At 33.2% G+C, this 15,299-nt stretch overlaps 1 non-coding gene and 1 pseudogene across 1 annotated transcript; one reads left to right on the top strand and one right to left on the bottom strand.

The window, feature by feature from the left end:
• Window positions 1-6,602: 6,602 nt before the first annotated feature.
• Window positions 6,603-7,213, top strand: LOC123252370 (annotated as a pseudogene).
• Window positions 7,214-8,000: 787 nt separating this feature from the next.
• Window positions 8,001-8,107, bottom strand: LOC123253205. Its single transcript, XR_006506580.1, has one exon. It is a non-coding gene; the product is annotated as a U6 spliceosomal RNA (small nuclear RNA).
• Window positions 8,108-15,299: the final 7,192 nt, after the last annotated feature.

Here is a 15,299-nt window from a genome sequence, read left to right as displayed (position 1 = left end):
CAAGTTAGTGAAAACTGCAGGCCCAGAGTCTTTAGCGGGGATGGGTGCATGGGAGACTGTAACAGTTGAAGGTTTTTTCCTAAGATGTCACTGGGCCTATTGTTTTAATTTGAAGGAGAAAGCCAGTGGTTTCCCTAAGAGGAATTGATAGATTCTCTCACAACTCAATGGTTTGGTTGAGAGAAAGTGTATTTCCACAAGAGAGGATGGATTTACATAGTGAGTGAAGTCACAATCAAGGATTAATGATAAAATCAGAAAGGGCCCACACAGCTGACTCCTCTAGCCAACTGCCAAATCTGCTGGAATATGGAGAATCTCTCAGGGTAAGTCAATTGATAATGGTCTTCTTAACTGAAGGATTCAAATGCTATCTGGTTTATGGATATAACCCTTCTAATAATAAAGTGAATCAAATGGGGAAGGAGGTGATTGGAAGGAAGGAGGGATTAGGAGAACTCTATAACTAATTAGTTTAGTTTAGGGCTAGCTTCACCCTGACCAGGCAGAAGCCCTCCCCCCCACAAATCTTCTTCTCCCTTCCTTATCTATAGCTCTAATATCTAACCAGTTTAGTAAATGAGTAAGCTTTAGATGAGATATTGATATAGTTGATTGAACATCTCTACTATCTGCCTACAAGATCTTTCAGTAACTATAGTATTCTGGACTAGATGTTATATAAGTTCACAGGGCAAAAGCACAAGGATCTACTGGTATGAAGTATCACTAGTACTAGGAAGTACTTGATTCACACCACCATCCTCCCTAGCTTCCCCAAAATCCAGTGAGTCCCCTGTTTTGGGGGTTCCACCTTATATACCCTGGTTCCAACCATCCTCTACTGCCCTTGTCTTCTTGGGATTCTGAGGAATGCACCCCACTTGGATTAATAGCTTACACTTGTCAAGGCATAATGTTGAAAAAAAGGAAAATATGTTATTTTTATATAATATGGATTCCTATTCATGTTCAGTTTGTAACTCCTTCAATGAACTTGATTATGAAAAATGAATTTTTTATAATAGCCACATGACTGTTTTGGAGCCAATGGACCTAGGTTTGAATTATGGGGCTAACAAGTTATTTTTCTGTGAACCTGAAGAAGTCACCTAACTTCTCTAGGTGAGAACTTGCCAGTCATAAAATGAAAAAAAATGTATGGTTGTTTGCTTTCCTCAAAACTTAAAAGTTAACATTCTCTGGTTCCATGAGTCACTTAACCTCCTGAGATGAAATCTTCATATATTTATTAAAAAAAGAATTAATTCTTGTGCTATTCTCCTCAAAATGTTGTTGTGAATAGTTTGTGAATTACAAAAGGCTTTATTTTTGTATATAATAATATGTATACAAACATAAATTCATGTATATTATTACATATACTGTATTATGTGTAATATAGCTTATATCATAATTACTATTATGTAATGTATACATTGTATTTTATATGTAATAAGAAAATATGATAATTCTCCATATATATGAATACATGTTATTGATGTATGTGTTTGTTATATAGATAAAATGTAATTTTAAATACATTTATATTTTTATCCCTCTCATTATTTTATTTTTTAGATAAAAAGATGCTAGTGTACTATATCTTGCACAGAGAAGGTAAATAAACCAGTTAGTAATTGGAAATCCATGTTGAAAGAATGAATAAAGAAATGAAGATATTTGAAAGCAAGGTTTGACACAAATGGGTGTAGGAAAACCAAAAAGGAAAGTTAACTATGAACTTCAGGCCTCATTTCCTTATCTGTAACATGCAGGGTATGTATATGCTAGATAATATCTATCTAAAGTTCTTTTTAAGTATAAACTTCAATGATTATTAATCCTCAGTTTGCTTCTAACTAGTTGTTTTATGCTTCATAACTAATGAATGACAATGTAATCCAGAGGTAATTATTCTCTTAATGATTCAGCTTGTTACAAACTCTTAAGAGGGCAAAAGTAACATGTGTTGCTTTAGTATGTAGTAAGAAATGTATTATTTTTAAGAATAACATGAATGATATGAGAGATAGGATGAGTCACATTTATTTAGGAAACCTACTATGTAAGTATTGGAAATAAAATTTCCTTCACATAAATATATTCAATTTGTGCCTATCCTTCAGTTGTGTATTATGCCTCCCTAGCAGAAACATTGAGGATATTTTCATATGCTAAATAGATTAAAGAGAAAAAAATATCATTGTATATTTTAAAAGCCTTAAAATGCTGGAGATAACATTTAAGGTAGCTTGCAAAGCATCTTTCTTTCAATAAAACATTTAAAATTCCCCCATGAATACAAAAACCTGAAGTTAACATACTTAAATTTTTATGCTTTTATCATTTTATGACCTCTGCTTTGGTTAATATATTGTATTAAATTGTGGTGGGACTGAAATTTAATTTCCTTACTAATAATTGTGATTTCAATGACAATGAAGCCTGCATCAGGATAAACAAACATGCACACAAATGAACAGTTTAAGATGATTTAGATCTCTTTCAGCTGAATGTAAAGAATTCATAATCTACAAATTGGCAAGATCATTTCATCCTTTTCTAGGTAAGGATATAAGAATAATAGATTGTGGAGTCTGAAGTCCAGAGCTATAATTCAAATGAGGGAAATTCTGCTAAAATTATGGTAACAATGATGAGGGCAAAGATAAAGTTATTTATCACTAGATATTTAAAGATGAAATGTTCTTGCATGAAATTTTTAGATAATAGCTCCTTCCCTTATTTCTATTAGATGGTCTACTGTCATTAATCATAACTTCTTATCTTTCCATTCATTCATTTATCATGTCATGTTTATATCATGATACTAATTTGTGTTTCTCTATATGAATTTCCTTATTATCAAGTGTAGATTCCTTATGATGGCCTTATTATTCATACATCTACTCTGTCTAATATTTTGAGGCATTTTTCTATATTTTCCTCATTAGAAATATATTTTCCATACTAAATTAATTAATTTTAAAAATAAATGATCTCTCTAATGTTCATATTACTAGTGATGAAAAAATGTTTATGAAATTAATTAATAATGGAAGTTTTTAACTAAGCATAATATTTTCATGTAGTGGGTAAGTTATTTTCCTTTACTAAATATCATTTTTTTATTTATATCTTTTTCATCATCATTATTAGCACCAATTGTAGCAAGAATATTTATTAACTGCTTATCTGGTTAATGCCTCAAGAGATGAATATAGGGGAATAATTTTTTCTCATCTTGCAAAAACAAGTGTAAAGTTTTATATAGAAGGATTCCAAAAAGAAAAGAAAGGATCAGGAATGTGTGTATGCATCTATATATGTAGCTATATGGTAATATACCCTGCATTTCTATGTATTTATATACATACTAACACATGCATAAATGTACATGCATGATGGGAGAGAAAAATTTCCCTACCACCTTATATGAAGATTAGATTTTAATGCGATCAATAGTCTTGAAATAATCATTATTGTAATTCTAAAGTAGTTAGTATAAGTTATGATTTTAACAGGCTTTTGTGAATATTCTGGTATAAGTATTAAGGTTTTGGATTAAGGCAATAACTGCTTTTGCATAACCCTTAGTATCAGCCCCACCTTTCACTGTTGCTATATAAGGCACTCTAACTTGTGATCCATTATACATAAGGATGCCTGACCTTTACTTCAGAACCTGGACCCACTCATCACCACCCACTCTTAGCCCAGGAATCACTGCTTCCCCCCTTTCCATCAAGTGATTCTTAAGTCATGATCAAAATATTTCTTTTACCAAATAAGGAGTGCTTCCTAGCTGACCTAACCAATTGCTTCTGGTTGTCTCTATCCTTTGAAGGGTATGACTATTATTCTTATACTATTTTTTTTTGTTTGTATGAAAAACTTGGCCATTCCTTTAAGTTATAAAAGAAGGTCCCTCACAGTCTTCAGGGTCCTCTGGTTATGACAAGGGGTCCAGCTTTGTTGTAGGAATGGCCCTCCCATAATAAACCTATCTTTCTTTATGGCTTGGATATTTTGCTTATCATTTGCGTACCTGTGGTTAGAAAAAATTATGCATCAATATGCAAACATTTTAATCTATTTATAGATATAAAATATCTTAAAACTTTTTCTTATTAAATGAAAAATGATTTTTAACATTCTTTTAAAAAATTCGAGTTCCAAATTCTGTCCCTTACCCTCCCAGCCATATTGAGAGGACAAGCAATTTGTTGCACATTATATCTGTGCAGTTATGCAGAATATATTTCCATATTAGTTATCCTAAAAAACACAGACCAAGAATAAAAACGTCTGAAAAATGAATTAAAATTACTATGTCTATATGCATCTATATGCTTCCAGACACCATCAGTTGCTATTCTGGAGAAAAATAGCAATTTTTAATCATAAGTCCTCAGGAATTTTCTTGGATAACTATATTGCTGATAATAGTTGTCATTACCAGTTCATCCTTGTATAATATCATTCTTGCTGTGTAAAATATTCTTCTGTTTCTGCTCACTTTACTTTGTATCAGTTCATTTATATCTCTCCATGTTTCTTTTATATATATATATATATATNTAACTGCTTAAAATTGTTGAAAGACTTTCAAATCTACTGTCATAAACTGCTGGAAAGCAGGGATAATTTTATTTCTCACTGTTTAATTTCTAGCCCCTAGCATGTCTTGACACATATTTGTCTCTTCATAAGTATTTATTGAATAATGTAATAGATTTTATTTTACTATGTACTCAATTGTATTCAAACTTTAAAAACTTTAAAGGCCAAACAGAACTTTCAGACAAGATAGCAGCTTGAGCTCTAATATATATCATCTCCATGAAATACAATGAGAAACTAGTGAGAAACTTCTTTCTCTGAAGAACCTAACTTAAAAAATATTAACTTGATACCATACATAAAATGGGGCCATAAGCTGGTAAACAAGGCGAGAGAGAGAGAGAGAGAGAGAGAGAGAGAGAGAGAGAGAGAGAGAGAGAGAGAGAGAGAGAGAGAGAGAGAGATGACTCTTCTGAGAAAATCCCAGGACTAATAAAAAATTCACAATGGCAAAGCTCAAAAAATGTCAGAGACCAGAATAATGCTATATAATTCTCAGACTGTGATAGAAAAGGTTGCTTGAAGATGAAAAGTTTTTAACACGCTGAATTGAGATTCCAATGAGGGTCCTGAAGTTTCATCATTCTGAACTTCAAACTAGGGGAAATTGGAGCAGAACTAATCACAGGAGTAGAAGTTAGTTCATGAATCCATGGGAACTAGATATAAACTAAGAGCAGGGTATATCACATCACACAAAAACATAGAAGGAGATAAAGTCTAATCTTGATACAAAATCCCAAAGTCAAATAAATAACTGATAATTACCAAATTATTATAGATCTAGTGATACCCTCAAATCAAGGAAGGATTAAAAGGGGAAAATTAACTCTACAACAATTTCAAAAAGAAATTCAAAGAAAAGAAAGTTCCTCACAAAAATTACACCTATATGTGGGCAAAATGAAATGAGTTAAAAATGAAATATAAATTCTTGAGGAAAGAATTAGATGGAGAATGAGTAGCTTAAAAGAGACCATTGCAAAACTTATTACAAAATGTATTTTATGAAAACAGAATTGACCAAATGTTAATTAATGACATGAGAAAGCAGAGAACATTTAATTAAAATAAGAAGAAACTATCAGGCATATAAATGTAAAAAAACTGACCCTGAAAGGAAGTCAAGTGATAATTGAACTCCTATAATTCCAATACTTTTTAAAGCCCACATATATAATTTCATGAAATATAAGAAAACTATTCATATAATTTAGGACAGGAGGCCAAAATGAAAATAGAAATAATGCATTGATCACTTTCTGAAAGTAAATCCAAAGAGAAAATTCCTGAAAATATCATAGCTAAAATATAAATGTTCCCAATTGTTGAAAGTAAATACCTAAAACACCAAAAAGCCAGGAGTTCTGTACCAAAGAATCATAGCCCAGAATAAACAAGCCATGGAAGATTCTACAAAAGTTGATCTTGAAATAAAATATTTTAAAATGGAAAAACAAGATGAATTTACAATGAAGAGTAACTTATTCATTCAAAGCTAACAGTCCTACAGTGCAAAAAAAGGGAAAAGGAAAAACACCTCTAAAAGGATATAAATTTTTAAGTACCTCTGATGAAAAAAAATATTGAGTAGTTTCATGAATTTGAGATTCATAAGTTGGTATCCAATACTCATTTTATATTCAGCAGAGTAAAAAGAATCACTTTTTCTATTAATTTTTATTTCATAATTTTTCATGATTTTCATAATTTCATAATTTTCAAAAAATTATATAATTTTGAAAAAGCCAGTATGTGTTCATGTATACTAGGAACAAGAGTGAGTCAATGGAATTTCTTGAGAATAACAAAATGGTCATATCTTTAAAAATATTAACTTAAAATCACTCTCTACCTCTTTGGGACAGGGACAGAAGGTTGGTGCTAGGCCTGGTCCACACTGATCCCTATCCATCCCTTCCTCCTAGATGCCTATTACTTGGGGAGCAGGCCTGGTTTAGGGAAAGGGGCTGGACATGGGTTTCTTCCCACTTTTTTTGTTGTGGAGCCTCTTCGGCACCAGGCATGGTCACGATACTAAACACATCCTGGGCATGAAACAATTGCTCCTATCCCTGCCCCATGGAGGAATACCTTGCTATATTATGCTCTGCTACAGCTTGAGGGGATTTATTAGAACCCAGGAACCAATACTAATTGCAGTAAAGTCAGATGATGTTCAGTGGAGGTTGGTTGGAGATGTCATTACATGCTTTGAGAGAAGAGGGTTCAAGCTAGGGGACATGAAGCTAATACAGGCCCCAGAAAAAGTCCTTGCTGAGCATTACCATGACATGAAGAAGAAGCCTTTCTATCAAAAATTGATCAAGTATATAAGCTCTGGTCCTGTGGTTGCCATGGTATGGGAAGGGTAAAATGTGGTCTGTACCTCTAAAGCTATGGTAGGAGACTGATTCAACAGATGCTGCTGATTCATCTGAGGAGATTTCAGTGTTCACATCAATAGGAATGTTGTCCATGCCAGCAACTCTGTGAAAATGACCTGAGAGAGATCAGCCAGTGGTTTCACAGCAGTGAGCTAATGGATTGGGCCTGCTGCAGTCACAGCAACCTGTACCATGTGTAAGGGAGGGTCTCAGCCCACCTCCCACGCACACTGACTATGGACCCAGGAACAACTACTTTTGCCAATGAGAATGTCCTTCCCTTCTTTCTGACTCTGTCCAAACTACCTTCCATCTCCCTGTCTTGTCTACCTTTCCCCCACTGCAGTCCAGAGACCTCTCTGATGCCAAATATGTGCCTTTTCACACCTCCTCAAGCCATTGAAGGATCGAGTCTGATCCTTCCCGTAATCACAGTGCTAGTCAGTCAACCTTGAAAACAATTGCCTATAGGCAGAGATGATGTTAAAGGAGAAGCATTAAAATTCAATCTGTTAGTAAAAACAATTAATTTAAAATCTGTGTTCAGGATGAATTGAGGAGGGGAAACTGAATTCAGAGAGAGCAACTAAGAAACATATACAACAGTTCAGAAGAGAGATGTTGATGGCAGAGAGTAGTCTTTGCTGTATGAGCAGGAAGAAGAAAAATCTTAGTCCTATCACATTCATGGACAACTTGACATTTAGAAGAGGAGCTCCAATGAATGAAGATTAACCAATCAATTTCTCTTGAGAAAGAGGGTTATACTGCAGTATATAGTGGTCTCTTAACCTAGTTCTTTTAAATGTTTTTAGTGACTTGCATAAAAATATTCACACTATTTTTTAACATTTAATAATATTTCTTTTTTAGAAAAGTTAACATGATTACATGATTCATGGTCTTACTTTCCCCTTTACCCCAGACCTCCTCCCCCCACAGCCGATGCACATTTCCACTGGTTTTAACAGGTATCATTGATCAAGAAAAAATATGGAACATTTCACGAATTTGCGTGTTATCCTTGCACAGGGGCCATGATAATCTTGTCTATAGCATTCCAATTTTAGTATATGTGCTGCCAAAGTGAGCACTATTCACACTATTTTTATCAGAAACTTAAGAGAAAATGGTAATATATCAGGTGACAAAATTGGATCAAAAAAGATTTCAAACTATTCAAAAGATGAATTCACTCTAATAAGATAAAATTGAATAAAAGTCAAAGTAAAAATATTCATTTGATTAAAAAATCCTCAACTGCACAAAATTAAAATGTGAGTGAAGCCAGTGGTCTCCAAACCTCTTTAGTCATGTAGTACTATATCAGGACCCACACCCTCATTCATATCATATACATATTCCCATATTTTTAATTTTTTTCAAATATTGTGGTAATAATAATCCACATCACTTACAGGAAAATTAAAAGAAAGAGATGAATATATTAAGGGTAGGTTTGGAGTATACTTTATAGAATACTTTACTTAAACTAATTTAATGGGTACAGCTCAAGACCATATAATTTGGTGCTTTGATGCAGCAATTCTTTTTTAGAGAAATGCAGGAACTACTGTTGACTCAGTGGATCTTTAATAGGGAGTGACTTGTCAACCGTTGTTCTCTTCCTCTTTAGTCTGTCAATCATAGCAGTCATCTCTAACATTCTTCCCGAAGTAGGCAAGTTGAGAAAGGCTTCATGCTCTCTCTTTATTATGGTTGAAATGGCAGATTCTAAGCACCTGGCAGCTGAAACATAAGTATGACTTAGGTGAACTGGAGCCTAAATTTTGGAGCACTAGGTTTTCTCTGTGTTACACACCTTTCCTGAGAACAGATTACTGATCAGAAATGGTGAGATAAGTATAACCGGCCTTGGAGGCAACATGTTGAATTCAAGAATCCTAAATATCTTGAGTTGGGAGGAGTAAATGCTAATCTCTACTTTTATAAGTCATATTTCCTGGGCCCTAAATCCAATCCCATATGTATATGAGTTCAGAAATAATAGGGATCTCTTGGTGGCAACTGAATGAGCACAGTACTCAACATTCTTTGCTCAATGGCAGTTATTATTCAATATGAAATATTTTGAAAATATTTATTAATGATTAAAACATTTTTTATTTTTAAATAAAATAAAATTAATAAAATTAGTTTTTTGAGGTCAATAATATTTGATATTATTATTAGTTTTTAAAATAATGGTTTAATATTCTGTGATAAAATGATAGCAATGTTTAGTTCTTGGATCTGCTTAATATACTAATTAATTTCAAATAATTCTGTTATTGAAAATAATGCCACTAAAACCACGTTGATTCAAATGGAAAAGTGCATCATTCTCTGTGTTTACTAACTTGTTTTACAATCCAATACGGAAATTATGCTAATATTTGTTTGGTAGAAATTGAGCTATTAAATTTATTTTCTTATCAATGAATCAATTGGTATTGCATTTTTAATTGAAATAATTAGTTTAGAATCTCTGAGGCCATTCATTTGAAATATTTTAAATTAAATTAAACAGTTAAATAAATTGTTCCCAAGGGATTATTTTTTAATCTTTATAGTTGAAATGTATCATTTTAAGTATATCGCATATAGTGTCAATAATTCAGCTCCCACATAGCTGGAAAGTTTGGTTCCTAAGCATCTGCTACTTCTCCTGACCTTAGAGTTTAAGAACATAAGCTTAATATTTTGAAGAATTTTTCTCTACTATTTTCACTCATGAGCCCTTATATTCTGTTCCTAATTTAAGTACCTATTAATGCCCCAATCTATCAGATTTTTCCAGCTGCTTCTTCATATTCCTTATCTACTTGGTTTTTATTCCACAAATACGATGACTCTATATCAGGAGACCTCAATGTCCCACTTTTCATGTTCCTTTTGTAGCCTCCTTAAGGTTAGTGACTGTGTTTTTCTAGATTCTATCTTAGCATAGTATTTTGTACATAGTAAATGCTTAATCAAGTGTATTGACTATTATGGTTAATCTTTTTACCACTGATTAGTGTCTCAATATAATTTTGATAAGTCGATATCTCTACAGTAACAAATGGATAACCAATTAGCATCAGCTATATTTTTCAAAAGTACACAGGATGAAAAAAATATAGTGAGGACCAATATATAAAAATACCTCCCAAACTCCACCTGATGAGAATGGATTTAAACTTGAAGCTGTTGTTACAAACATTTCTCTCATTAAATCCACTTCTAGGTGAGGTTATGGAAAATGAACTCCCTAGCTTGTAAAACATGATAATGCAGCTGTCAGGTTGATTTCCTGCTGTGCTTGGTCAATTGAGTCATCTTCAAAGCTGGCTCCTCACCAGCTCTCATCATTAGCAAAGTCTGTAATAGATTTCCAGTTGTTAGACCTTGGGTGATTTTGACATTTTGGAGTTCAAAAGGTGAAGAAATGATGGGAGAGGTACTGAGAAGGAACACAAAAGCTCAAATAATCATGAGTCAGACATTTTTATTATTCACAGACATGCACAAGCAACAGTTCAAACATAGAATGGAATGTATTTACCACAGTGGAGAATCCAAATCTGAATTTTTGTCCTAAGATATGATTATTATTTCTATGCAGATACATAGAAGCCAAGCAACAGGACCCTTTGTTAGAGTCAAACCATAGAGTTCTTGACTATGTTTCTCTGTTACTAACCACAAGGCATTGAGATTAGAAAAAAAAACAACTTAAAAGCTTACATATTTATATTAGATGAAGTTTGTTAAATAGATTATGATTAGCAAAGCTCTGTATTTCTTTCCTAGATATAGCTGACTAAACAAATATTGGGCTCATAGGAACTTTCAGTTCATAGGAGGGTCAATTAGAAATGGATGTAGTCAATACTGACCAAAAAAAAAAAGATCAAAGAAGAATGAACAAAACAGAGAAAAAAGAAATAATAGTGTCATATTACTGATGGCACATGGTTATGAAGTAAGGAGAGACCACCGAGATGCTTATACCATACCTTCTTCTTTACTGAAAATCACCAAAGGATTTTCTAGGTACACTCAGGTTTCTCTCAAGGTTTTTGTTACTCCAAAATAAGTGAAAAGGAAGCATACATGTTCTAAATCAGGAGGTAGACTTCTTTCATAATGATCATAAATTTCTGAAAGCATATTCACCAAGATTATATAATTTTTCCTTCTTCTGAGTGAATATGATTTCATAGATTATTCATTTTTCTTTTACATATTGTTCAGTCCTCTAATAATCTTTCCATGTGCTTTTTAAAGCTGAAAGTATAGGAAGGATATGATCAATATTGTCATCAAAATTGGCATTTTCTATGGCTTTAACGTTTTCAAAAGACTCATATATCTTTGATATTCATAATACATAATACATAATAGTAATAATTATACCCATTTTAAAAATGGAGGCACTGAGAGTTTAAGATAGTAGCCCAGAGTCACTTGGCTTGTAAGTCTCAGAGGTCATTTTAATAAAAATAAAGGAATATTAAAAATCATGTATTCCAAACACCTTATTGTGCAATGGAGGGAATTTCAATGCAGATAAATAATATGATTTACTCATGGTACATAAGGTAGAGGTAACAGAAACAGGGTGAAAATATCAACTGGCATGGATCTAAATCTTGTGGCTTGGGTGTGGGGTTCACAGTGCCACACTCTTCTTTCTTTTCTGCTCTATAGCTTAACATCTCTTGTACCTTGTTGCAACTCAATAAATGTTTGTGCAATTGAAACAAATGGAATTCTATTTGGGGGAGCAATGTGCATGAGAGCTTGAAAGAGGATTTATGAAAAGCATATTAAAGTAGTGATCATTTAAAAAATAAAAGTAAATGGAGATCCAAGAAAAGTCTTAGTAGTTTGTTACATTATTTGAATTCTTGAAGTGTCACAAAAGACATCAAGCTCATGCATATTTTGAAAAAAGGAGGTGGGTTAACCTTGTTTCCAGAGGAAGTGACAAGCCAAAACCCAATAATTAGACTATTAAAAATGAAAGGTTTATACAACTAGAAAAGGCTGAAATATGTTGGATTAATCCTCTGTGAGCAATTAATTAGAGGACATTGAATAGAATCATATTTGCCAGAATGGCAAAAACAGTGACTTGTCCAATGTGCAACAGGTAGTAAACAGTGGAGGTAAGATTGTCACCCATGTCCCATGTCTCCAGAGTCAGTGCTCTTTTTACTATATATAATATTAGGCACCAAAAGTACCCTTAATACCACTGAACATGTCTGTATGTATTTGCATGCACGCATGTATGTTGGAGGATGGCAGGTAAATGGTATATATTACCAATATCATTCTGACTATTGTAAACCAAAAAATAGTTTCTGACTTATCTGAACATTTTACATTATATTCATTTGTACTTATTCCCTTGAAGAGAGTGAGAGCCCTTTTTTCTAGTCACACAGAAAATCATAGTAAAACAAAAGCCATGGTAAGAGTTAATTGGATAAATTTATTTTTTAAAATATTTCTGGGGACATAATCACCTTAACCTCTGCCCAAAGATGTTCTAGATTGAAATGTATGAATATCATTTTGAAGAAGGAATAAATTTATTCTATTTTATTCTAGAATTAAAAATGAGTAGAAATGGTTAGAAGCTGAAAAGAAAAAAATCTCAAGTTTAATGTGGAAGAAAAACATTAATCCTGTGAAAAATTGTAAGTGATTTCATCAATAGGTATGCTTTTCCTCACTGTAGGCCTCAGAACAGGTGTTGCACAACCCTTATTAGATATGTAGCTCCTACTATTATTTTATGGTTTGGACTGGACTAAATGGCTGCTAAGGAAATTTCCAAATCTGAATATTTTAAAATAGGTTCTTATGTGGATATTTTATTTACTGAACATGGCAGAAATAAGACATTTTATGTGAAACTCAGAGAAAAATAATTTAAAGGAATCACAAAGAATTTACTGAGTATCTGGGCAAAAGTAGACCCTCAGATTAAAGTAAAGAGAAAACTTGAATGAAAGCAGCACAGAAAGCTAGCATACACATACTAGAGATGGCTGGAGTATAGCCACTAAATTGAATATGGCCCTTTTCAGGTTTTCTTGCTGGAAAATTCTAAAACAAAATCTTAAAGGGCTAATGGTCTGTAGTATATCATCTATTATTGTCATATTTAACAGAAATATGGATTTGGGGTTACTCAAATTAAATGAAAGATGGGTCACTACCCACAAAGAGAACTTGATTTGAGGGCTTGAGGAAGCCAGATAAAATGAACTAAAGTCAATAAATGAAAAGTCTAAGTGCAAAACAGACTAGACTAGAGAATCGGTTGAAACTGCCTACCAAAACCAAGACATGAGAAAACAACACACTGATAATCTTAACTTAGAAGGTAAGGATCATAAAAGCTAAGAGAGGCTTAGCATAGCTGACAGAGAGGCTCTTTTGATGATGAGAAGAGCAAATCTGATTGGAAGAGAGCTCCACTGTTTGAAAGACATGATTAAAGGAAGGTGAATCAACTACTGTATGTGAAGAAATGTCTGGATCAAATTTGACCTTGCTATTTAGTGCAATCTCTAGTGTGAGAGAGAGAAAGCTTTTAATAATTTACCTACATTGCATTTTATCAATATATTTGGATTAAGAGAAGATTGTCCCACAGAATCCATAGATAAGATACTTAAATACATTTTCTCATCACTTTTAATGGCTTATCATGTTGTTCTAGAACCCTGCCAAGGAAGAAGTGATGGGACTCTAAAATGTCCAAGTTTTAAGAGTTCACCATGGACTCAGCAACTTCAAGTATTCAGACATTGATTCATCTAAGAGGAGAGCAGAGATACTCAGAAGATGCATTTGATATGTGATATGATTAAGATTTTGTGCCTCTCTGTTTGTTCTTGTTCCTTGCCCATTCCCATCTGATACTGCCATATTGGAAAGAAAGTATAACTCAGATTTGTGACCTTATCTTTTAATTTTCTTTTATGTTTCACATTAAGAATTAATGGTATCAGGGGCAGCTGGGTAGCTCAGTGGATTGAGAGTCAGGCCTAGAGATAGTAGGTCCTAGGTTCAAATCCGGCCTCAGACCCTTCCCAGCTATGTGACCCTCGGCAAGTCACTTGACCCCCCATTGTCCACCCTTACCACTCTTCCACCTAGGAGCCAATACACAGAAGTTAAGGGTTTGAAAAATGTAAAAAAAAAGAATTAGTGATATTATGAATAATTTTTCAGAATTTCCCCCCCCACTTAATGCTATCCATAGATTTATCACAATAATTTCTTTTGATGTCACTAGGGCTGAGCTCTCCTTTTACAAACCTCTTCCCCTATCCCATCCACATCCCCACTTGATCTGCCAGTATAAATGCAAGATGAGCAGAGAAAATCAGAAGTCAAGAGGGAGAGAGACAGAGACAAATATAAAGATTACGATATCCAAGTTTCATTTTCTAAGGTGCTATATGTCTGACGAATATCTGAGAACCATTATTATACAAATGTATCATTTCTAAAATGAGTAACCTCTCATTGAGTTTTACCACTCACATAGCTTTGTGAAGGTTGAGGGACCTTTGTAGGAGCTAAGCAGGCAATATTTTGTTACCATGATATCAAGAGAACTGACAGGCAGGGTGCCAGTAGAGCTTTGACATATATTATTTGAATGTGTAATTGGAATTCAGGTCAATACATTATCTAAAAGGGTAGAAGTATATAAAAAGCAGGACTTTGGGGATCCATTTGGAAAGCTTTTTATTTTGCCTCTTTGTTTTTATACAAATGATGTGTCAAACTAAAGGTCTTATGATGACATCTGACTCTATGTTGATAAAGGTAAATGTTAACAAAAATAAGGTCGATAGATTTTCTTAAAAGCAGAATGCTGGTAGACTTTGTTATGCAAAGGGCCTACTTTTGAGCAACTGACTCACTGAGATGTTTGGAAATTCAATAAAACTCTGATTGTATAGAGTTAAATTAATGTAAAACAATAGATTTAAATTACAGTCCCTTTGAATCTTTACATTCATAGGAATGCTAATTCTTCCAGAGTCCTATGATCTCACCTTGATGTGCTGGTAAGTTTTTAATAACTAGGTTTCTGAGAGGATAAATTTATGTATGATACACTATTAAGTTTGATTTCATTTTTAATACTTTCTCCATTCATTTTTAAGTATAGAAAATTAACAAAACAATAAATCAAGCCCATATTTGTGTCATTTAATGATTTTGAGGGTGTGAATGAAACAATTGAGGATGTTTTCTTTTGGGCAA

Source organism: Gracilinanus agilis, chromosome 6 (genome assembly GCF_016433145.1).
Source record: "Gracilinanus agilis isolate LMUSP501 chromosome 6, AgileGrace, whole genome shotgun sequence".
In the NCBI taxonomy this organism is placed as follows: domain Eukaryota; kingdom Metazoa; phylum Chordata; class Mammalia; order Didelphimorphia; family Didelphidae; genus Gracilinanus; species Gracilinanus agilis.
Note: the sequence above shows the minus strand (reverse complement) of the source record. Positions and strands in the feature narration are given on the sequence as shown.